A 10,605-nucleotide genomic window follows, 5' to 3' on the forward strand; every position below is an offset into this window, starting at 1 on the left:
ACGTCCGACCCGTCCATCTCGGGCGCGCCCGGGTGATGCCTCCGGAGAAACGGTAGTCTCGGCATCAGAGGGCTGATACAGCGTCAACTGCCGGTCCGCGCCCGCGGCGTCCCCCTGATCGGTGGGTCCGGACCCGTCTGTCGGCGTCGGAGTCGCCTGCCGGCGGGACTTCTTCGCCGGAGGGGCCCCGCTCGGAGGAGCTCGTTTCTTCCTCCGGACCGCTTCCAGTAGGGACGTCCTACCGACAGCCGTTGCCTTGTCCGACCGCATGATGTCGTCGATCTCTGCAAAAAGGACGAGATGGTCGGAGGCTGAGAAACTGAAGGAAAGAAGAAACAAAATAGGAGAAAAGAGCTAAAAAAGAAATGGTGGCGGGCTCACGGTCAGCGGGGACCGAGCTCAGACCGACGTTCACCAAGGTATCCTCGAAAATAAGGCGAGCCACCGGGGGGAGCCGGCCCTCGGCAACCAACCCCTTCAAGACGGCGACGCCATCGGATTCCTCCCTCGACAACCTCGATAGGCCAATCGGGGACTTCATCGGCGTCTCCCAGGTAGCTCTGATTCCCCAAGAGGGATCTGCGTCAACGAAAAAGAAGCGCCCCTTCCAGCCGTGAATGGAGGTAGGAGCCTCCTTGACGAGGCCGCACCCTCGCCGCGCCGCAAAGCACCACCACCCTTTGTCCTGGGGGTGGCCGCTCAGGCCGTAGCATTCCCAAAAGACATTCAGGGTGGCGGGAACCTCGTGCATGCGGCAGAGAACCTGAAAGGCCGTCAGGGCGCGCCATGAGTTCGGCACCAGTTGCGTCAGCGCCACTCTTAAACCCCGAAGCACCTGAACGACTAAGTCCGAGGGGGGAAAGCGAAACCCGGCCTGAAGAATGCCCTCATTGATGGCGACCTTCCCTGGAGGAAGATGGGACATCCTCTCCTCAGGCCCCGGGAGCGTAACATTGCAGGCCTCGGAAAGGTGGTATCGAGCCACGAACCTATCTAGGTCTTCAGCGACCAGCTCCGACTTAATGCGGTCTGCTCTCACTTCGCCCATCCCTAATGGCCAGTGAATCTACGGTCAGGACGGGGTCAAGAAGGGGGAAAGGACCGGAACGACTGGAGTACCCTAATACAAAAGGAGAAAGTATGGAGAGCCTTAAATTGAAGAATGGGGCAACTCACCGGAAGAAAAGGAAGAACGGCTCCGAGAGCGTCAAAGGAGGAGCAAGCGAACAGTCCGACGGCAATGACGGCAGCGCAAAGGAGAAACTCGGAGATGTCTGTAAAGAGAAAGGCGGACGGAGGGGGGCCCCCGGTTAAATAGGCGGAAAGGTGGGTGACGCCTCGGTGACGCCAGAGGACGCCTGGCTGCCGAAGGGTCGCTCGCGCCCCAAAGGCGAATCGACGCCATTAAGGAAGGATGTCCGCCGAAATCCTCAGACTGCCAGGTCAGCAACAACCGCCATACGCCATAAAGAAGGCGGGGAGCTCGAAGCGCGCGCGCCTCTCCGAGGGATGGCGGCAATCTCGAAGCATCACTCCCTTCACCCGTTCCCCTTCTGGTTCCAGGCTCGAAAGTGGGGGGCTACTGTTACGGGGGAACTTAGCCACCATGCCCCACGTGACCGGCACGCGCGCCCAGGAAGACTACGGCAGCCCCTTGATCCAGCAATCCGATCCCGAGTCGGACATCTTCGGCTCCGCAGCCCGACCCCGAGTCGGCTGCCCCTTGATCCAGCAATCCGACCCCGAGTCGGATATCTTCGGTTCCGCAGCCCGACCCCGAGTCGGGCTGCGGAACCGAAGATATCCGACTCGGGGTCGGATTGCTGGATCAAGGGGCAGCCGACTCGGGGTCGGGCTGCGGAGCCGAAGATATCCGACTCGGAGTCGGATTGCTGGATCAAGGGGCAGCCGACTCGGGGTCGGGCTGCGGAGCCGAAGATGTCCGACTCGGGGTCGGATTGCTGGATCAAGGGGCTGCCGAGTCGGGCTGCGGAACCGAAGATATCCGACTCGGGGTCGGATTGCTGGATCAAGGGGCAGCCGACTCGGGGTCGGGCTGCGGAGCCGAAGATATCCGACTCGGGGTCGGATTGCTGGATCAAGGGGCAGCCGACTCGGGGTCGGGCTGCGGAGCCGAAGATGTCCGACTCGGGGTCGGATTGCTGGATCAAGGGGCTGCCGTAGTCTTCCTGGGCGCGCGTGCCGGTCATGTGGGGCATGGTGGCTAAGTTCCCCCGTAACAAAAGGTATTTCCACTATTTTATACAAATTGGTAGTCTCTACCTCTAATTTGAAAAATTACTCCTAATTCTTTAGTGGGCACTAGAACCCAATAGATCACATATAGGCCCGAGTGTGGCTCAGCCAACCCATATGCACCTATTGGTAGGTTCTTAACCAATTGCTTCACCAAGCAACTTTTAGTGATGATTTTGCCCTAGATTTTCCGGCAGGCGTGTAGTGCCTCCACCGAATACCCTAGTCAAGTCCAACCATTAAATGATAGGATTAAGTCTAATCAACTAATAGACGACCAAGACCGAGTGTGGCTCGGCTCACCTGACCGCCTATTGAAGGTACACTTAACTCATCATATATTGAATGACAATTCCAATGCTTAATAAGTACCAGGTGTGTGGCGCCTCCAATAATTATCAAAATATTGGACCCATTATCACCCAACTTAATGGGAGGCTATGACCTAGTTATCCCCATAACCATTTTATTTTAAGGACCTAATAATTTTAGAGGATTTCATAATTAGGATAGATGAGAAGATCCAGTTAGTCTAATTTCTCCCACTGACTTCACCAAATCAGATTAGACTCAAACCGGTTAAGGAGACACCTAAATCAATCATACTGATTTTTCTTAAGACATGGGCTAACTCGAATCATTAAGTGATCCAATCAAAATGTGATTGACCATATCGGCCAGGTAAGTGAGATCGGTGGAAGGGATATGCCATTAACTCGACAAAGACGAATCAGTGCGAGTAGCTCCCAATTAAAAACCACCGGTCAAAACTGCCAAACTTACTTTAGACACCGATTGGTTAATCAATTTCGATTTGATTACTCAAATGACTCGATCTACACCTCTGAGCCTAAATCAAGTTCCATCTTGGTCTAATCAAAGACATGGAATTGATCAATCTACAACTATTGTATTTAACCTAGAGTTTCCTTGACCTAATCTAGTTACTACTTAATTAGATTTGATCAATTAACTCTAATTAGACCATGTTTGATTCTAACCTTAGGTCTAACCCAATCCTAAAAACTTGATTCAAGCTAACCCATATGCCCAAAGAATTATGCAATGTCAATTAATTGAGTTACAATTCTATTTCATAACACTTAATTCTCAATTAAGTTTAGACTTATGAAAGTTTTGATCATTGCATATTTCTTTTTAATTACATATTAATTATAATCTTTCAGTTCTTAAAACACATTTTCAGATCTGAGTTTTTGTAATTAATCACATGTAATCAGATTTAATTCATGTTTAAATAATTATGTTTTATGTTCATGCATCACATATATATAACAACATGAATTAATACAAACAACATACAACTTATATATTTATTTTTTCACTTTTATTTTCAGATCTGATTTGTTCATTAAAATCAGAAATCATATGAATCAAAAATTTTATTTAGATCTAATCTAAACAATATTATGATTTCAGATTTATTCATGTTACAAATCCTAACACAAACATACATCATATGCATCCAAAATTTCAGATCTACTTAATCATGCATAATCAGCAATTAAATCAATCATAAAAAGTACTTTAGATCTAATCTAAACATGTTAATGATTTCAGATTTAATTGCAAGAATTAAAATATAAAAGTTTAAACATAAACCTGGCTCTGATACCACTAAAAGTTATTCCTAGGTTCTTCGGTGTTTAGCATGCTGAATTTTTTTTTTTTTGAAAACCATGGCTGAATCTGATCGGGTTGCCTTCGTACCCCTTCACAAGGGGAATCAAGCCACACGTAGTCCTTTTAAAGTTTCAAAAATATAGCGGAAAAATAAATCAAATAATTTAATTCATGCATGCTTACAAGATCAAACTAGAAATCAGCTAATATATTGCTTAATGTTTGAATTCAAATTCAAACAACAAACAATGTCGCCATGTGTCAAGCAATGGGTCCATGCGCCATGCAATAATTTTGGTTTATTTAAAATTTATGAAATCCAATTCCATGTCACCACTAATTGCCACATCATCTGAGCCTAATCCTCTTGGGTTGCACCTAATCAAATTTGGTCAAACCCGGATTAAAACAAAGCAATTTGGTTGAACTCAATCTAATCAGGTCAGACCCTGATTGAGCTCAAATTGAATCCAATTCAATTTTTGGCTCATCCAAACTCAATCAAATTGAATTAATTACTTTGTGTTGGACCTAATCTAATTAGGTCAATCTTCAATTAAGAACAAACTAATTTAAAATTAATTTGATCAGCTTAAGTCCTTTTTGGTTCTGACCTAATCCAATCAGGTCAAAACCCTAATTGAGCCCAAACTTGAATCCAATTCAATTTGGCTCATCCTTAGCACAATTACTCAATCAAATTGAGTTTATTAGTAATTTAATTACTAATTAATCATTCAATAATTACTTTAATTATTTTATAAGATAATTTACCAATCAAATTGACCAAATTATCCCTGAATGATTCTTAATCATTCATCAGCTTTCTTGATCAATCAGGAATCTTCTATGCGTGTGACCTCATAGGTTCGAACCTAAGCCGGTAGTATAGGAACAATTTCCTACACTAATCGATGTGACCATCTAACAATGGTACCCGACATCCGGATAGGCCGAATATATGCGAAGCAAATATTCTGGAACCCTAAACTATGGTTACTGTATAGTTCAATCCCTTTGACTTCTAATGCTAGGATGACTTAGAGCTCACTGTCAACCCTATAATTAGTACATCCATTATGTGATTAACTTTAGATATCCCGTGACTCCTCACTGGGATTACCCTGGCCAAGATTTTGCTAAATTAATCACAAGACATTATCTCCTGTTTTCAAGAGGGGTCAATTCCATCTTGACTCACAACTGACTACGCAAGTACTTGACTGCACCTAGTGACCTTCTGTCACTGAATTAAAAATTCAGGTAGTCCGGTACCAAAGTACAGTGAGTTGCTTGCTAGTCACAGGTTGCGGTCTCAGGTCAGAGGGCCAAACTTATACCCATATCCACTCGGAACATCTCTCGACAGTAGAGCATTCCGGAATTGGTCACGTTCAGTGAAATGTACTCCTACACTTCACCTGTGTGGCATACCAGTGTCTCCACACTCCTTGGTTAAGAGGACAACCAACGTATATGTCACACAACGACCTAATCTCGATAATGCTGTCGTCCTAGTAACAACATATCATTTGGTCGCGAACAAGTTTAAGGACTCAAAGATAAATCCTCCTTTATCATAACATAAGTCCTAAGGACTTCATCATATAAGAGTTCATTTGAAGATAAAATGATGAATAATGCCAAATAACACTTTATTAATTTGTCAATTCATTTACAAAATTCAATCATCAATATGCTAACGATTGATATTTAGGATACAAATCCCAACAACCATGTATATGTGCAGTCAAACTACAATAACCTCACTGTGAGTAGCCAAAGCACCGCAGGTCAAAGGACCAGTCATACTATTGCAATATCAAGCAAGTCACTGACGAGTGGATAGACATCCAAGTGACTTCTTGTCTTAGTCACGCTCAGTACCCTTGTTCTCTAACAAGCACCTGCACTATCACTTAGTGTTCCTACACTGTGGACTCGAGTCTCGTCCATCCATAAGGAAATCGATCTGTGCACTGATCTCATCGGGTCAATCACCATCCTTGTGATGATCCATTGATTAGGAGAATTTAGAAATTAATCACCAATGATACATGGCTCAAATTCTCAACTCTTGAGAATATGTATCATCATCTTATTAATTTCTTGGACGATTCATAGACACATAAATAATATGAATGAAAAAGATGCCCATTTATTATTCAATAATAATAAAGTCAAGTACAAAACTATGTTTCAGAATTAATAATATGTCAGCCAGATTGGCTTCTAGGGCAATATCTAACAAGTCCATACTTGGTTGGTATACATAGAGTCTATTTTGGATTTCATGGTTTCTAGCCATTTGTTAGAGTCACTACTCATGACAGCTTCCGAATAGGTCAGAAGATCATTGCTCTGAATGATGTGGGCTTCATCATTCTCAATGATAAATCCATACCTCTCAGGTGCATTTCGTACTCTATCTGACCTTCGAAGAGGAGATGTATGTTGTGGCTGTACCTCATTTATGGGTACATCTGGTTGAGGAATGTCTTGTGTCTCTGTTTGTAAGTCTTGAACTTCTTCAAGTTCAACTCTTCTATCCTTGCACTTTTCAAAGAAAAACTCTTTCTCTATGAAAGTGGCATGCCTACCTACAAGACCTTTTGTTCGATAGGATGATAGAAGATGTATCCTATACTATTTTTAGGATAACCTACAAAAGTACACTTATCTGATCTAGCGCTTAGCTTGTGTCCAAAATTTCTTTGGACATAAGCTTGACAGCCCCATATCTTAAGATACTTAAGATTTGGCTTTTTTCCTCTCCATATCTCATATGGAGTGCTAGGTACAGACTTAGAAGGTATCATGTTTAATATTAGTGCAGCAGTCTCTAGGGAAAAATCCTAGAAGAAAATATAAAGATCTGTAAAGCACATCATGGACCATACCATATCTAATAGAGTATGATTCCTTCGTTCGGCTACACCATTTAATTATGGCGTATACGGAGGTGTCCATTCAGAGATAATACCCATTTCCTTAAGATGATTTAAAAACTCACTAGAAAGTTATTCACCTCCTCAATCTGATCGAAGAATTTTAATACACTTTTCAGTTTATTTTTCAACCATACTTTGATACTCTTTAAACTTATCAAAAGCTTCAGATTTATTTTTCATAAGATACACATATTCGAACTTTGATAAATCATCAGTGAATGTGATGAAGTAAGAGTATCCACCTCTAGATGGAGTTGTCATAGGACCACATACATCTGTATGCACAAGTCCTAACAACTCACTTGCCCTCTCTCCATGTCCAGTGAATGGAGACTTAGTCATTTTACCCATAAGACAAGATTCACAAGTTCCTAATGATTCAAAATCATAAGGATCAAAGAACTCTCCTTTGTATAACTTGTGTATTCTTGACTCACTAATATGACCTAGTCGGTAATGCCAAAGGAGGGTATTATTCACCTCTTCTCTCTTTTTATTATTATTTTCATTAATTTGAAATATATTATCATTAAGAGATAGAACAAAGAGATCATTTTTCATAATGCCATTGCAATAGACTTTATTAGAAAAAGAAATTGAGCAACCATTGCTCTTTACATGAATTTCAAATCCTTTCTTTAACAACAAAGGAATAGAAATTACATTTCTAATAATCTTGGGCATATAATAACAATCTTCTAATTTCAGGAGCTCTCCCTAAGGCAACTCCAAATAGTAAGTTCCAACAGCTTCAGCCTGGATAGACTCGCCTCTAGCACCATAAAGCTCAAAGTCACCTTTCTTCAAACTTGTAATTTTCTATAGACCATTTACAAATGTGAGAACCACAGCCGGTATCCAAAAACCATGAATTTGAATTTGAAAAACTTAATGACAAATTGGCATGTAACATAAACATACCTTTTTTTGCAACTCTTGCATCAGACTTTACAGTTGCAAGAAAACTCTTGCATCTCTTCCAGTGGCCTTCCTTGCCGCAATGGAAACAGGTACTTGTTCGAAGATTTTCTTTCCTTTCTTCTTCTTGATGCTACTCTTAGGGTTCAACTTTTTCTTAGAACCCTTATTGCCTGATTTTTCCTTGAGCCCCTATCAACAAGAAGGATCGGATCCTTTTCCTTCTTGATATGGGTCCTAGCTATCTTTAACATATTTAACAGCTCAGGTAGGGAGACGTTCAGCTTTTTCATGTGAAAATTCACAACAAATTGAGAGAATGATTCAGGTAGTGATTGCAAGATCAAATCCTGACTGAGCTCACTATCCATAGCAAAACCTAATTGACTTAATCTGGTGATCAAGTCTATAACCATAAGACAATGGTTTTGCACGGACGTTCCTTCATTCATTCTAGTACGGAACAATTGTTTAGATATCTCATATCTAGCAGTTCTACTCTGCCCTCCATACAACTCTTTTAGATTGAGAAGTATAGAGAGAGTATCCATGCTATCATGCTGCCTTTGCAATTCATTTGACATAGAGGCCAGCATGATACATTTGATAGTCAAACTGTCATTCTTCCACATCTTATGTGTGGCAATCTCCTCTTCAGTAGCATTATCCCCTATATCTCCAAGATCAGAGGTTTCAAGTATATAGAAAATTTTCTTCTGAGTAAGTACAATTTTTAGATTCCTCAACCAATCCACATAGTTTGGACCGGTCAACTTGTTGGCATCTAAGATGCCTCTTAGTGAAAGTGAAGAAGCCATTTAATAATTCTACATAAGCAAGAACAAAACTAACATAAGCAGACCAATCACGGTGACATGTATATAATTAAATAACAACTTTTATCTAATCGTCTCCTACTATTTTTATCGAATATCATAGCCCTCTCCTATGATAAACGGAAAAACTTAATTTTTTTTTTAATAGGGTTGAGATCCTAATTCATCATAAAAGCCTTGTGGTTACACAACAAACGCTTATAAGTTCAAAGATAGGAAACTCTTTCCAATTACATCTCATGCAATTCTCAACTTTATCCTGTCCTCTTAAAACACTTATAGCCTTGTGGTTGCACAACAAACTGTAATGTTTTAATTAAGTCAAACCCTTCATTTCCATACAGTCATATTCAAATAATATTGCTCTTGTGGTTGCACAATAAAGCAACATATTAAAATATGCCATGAGCATCTCTATGCACCAAGACAGTATAACATCAGTCCCCATTGCAAGCCTTGTGGTTGCACAACAAACTAGCATGGATCTTGACATAATAATGTCGAGGTATGAAGGAAGGATATCAGTAGTATTTTATCAACATTAAACTTATCCATAATAGGCAATCAAACAATTGGCCAGGTAAGCAGCTGGGAGGCTCTCCTTACTCAGAGAGTAAGATCCTAATTAAGTAACCACCTTTAGTGCTTTCCTAGACACCAATTAGATTAATTGTTCTAGAATGGGTTAGCTCAAAGTTTTTCAATACTATAACTTAATATAATTTTTATTGAGGGCTTACTAGTCTCAAGCACATTCTATAATTGTAACATATTTATCATGTTTATGTATATGCTACAAAAAACTATATATATATCTCATAGCATATATAAATGAAAAGCAATTATCATACATCATAGCTATCTCATAGCATGTACAAGTTATTACCAATTGATTGAATCAATTAACATGCTTCAACATATCTTCATATGAAAAAATTCATATCATGATATTTTATTATATATCATATCATATAATTCAGCATTATTCTTAACATATGACATTACTATCGCATAGTAAATTAACAATCATACATCATGCATAATCATTTGATTAAACCAATTAAGGATAGCCCTGATACCACTGTAGAATTCTAACATGTCATAATGGACAGCGTGTGGAGTGATTGATTAAAACCCTATTTGATTTTGATGAGCTCAAAGCATTTGAGTATATCTCTTGTTTACTAATGAATTCAATTAAGTGTTTCAGTGAAAATCTTGTCTAAGTGTCTCTAGACTTAGTTCATAATATTTTGGATAAGTTAAGAAGTCAGCCTGAACCAAAGTCTGAGACTCGAGTCGACTCCAAGCGTATCAAGTTCACTGGCACGGGCTCGAGACAGACAGACGAACAGAAAGCATCAACTCAAAACCTGTCAGCGAGTCGACTCCTGAAGTGCGCGAGTCGACTCCGATGTTCACCGAGTCGACTCCAGGGTAGCAAGAGTCGACTCCAAGGAGCCACAGGCAGAAAAGTCAGAGAGCAGTTTTTGGGTCTGAGATTCGAGTCGACTCCAGTGGAACGCGAGTCGACTCCGATGGTTGGCAAGTCGACTTCAAAGAAAGTGAGAGTCGACTCTCAGAGGAACACAAGGAAAAAGTCAGAGAACGTTTTTCGAACTCTGAGATTCGAGTCGACTCCCGCAATACGCGAGTCGACTCCGAGACTCCGCGACCACAAAGAAGACAAAAGACCAATTTACTGTCTCTGAGATTCGAGTCGACTCCCAGACAGCTAGAGTCGACTCCAAGGCAGCTCTACATCAAAAAGACAGAAGACAGTGTTTCGGAAACTGAGAGCCGAGTCGACTCCGGGAAAGTTCGAGTCGACTCCAAGACTGGACGAGGCAAAAGACAGAAGATAGGGAGTTCGGGCTCTGAGCGCCGAGTCGACTCTCAGGATTGTCGAGTCGACTCGAGTGGACCAAATTCAAAAATAGATCCACGGACTCCATGGGATGAGCCGACTCCGAGAAAGCCAAGTCAGCTCCAGAAGTTGG

This window comes from Phoenix dactylifera, chromosome 2 (assembly GCF_009389715.1).
Source record: "Phoenix dactylifera cultivar Barhee BC4 chromosome 2, palm_55x_up_171113_PBpolish2nd_filt_p, whole genome shotgun sequence".
In the NCBI taxonomy this organism is placed as follows: domain Eukaryota; kingdom Viridiplantae; phylum Streptophyta; class Magnoliopsida; order Arecales; family Arecaceae; genus Phoenix; species Phoenix dactylifera.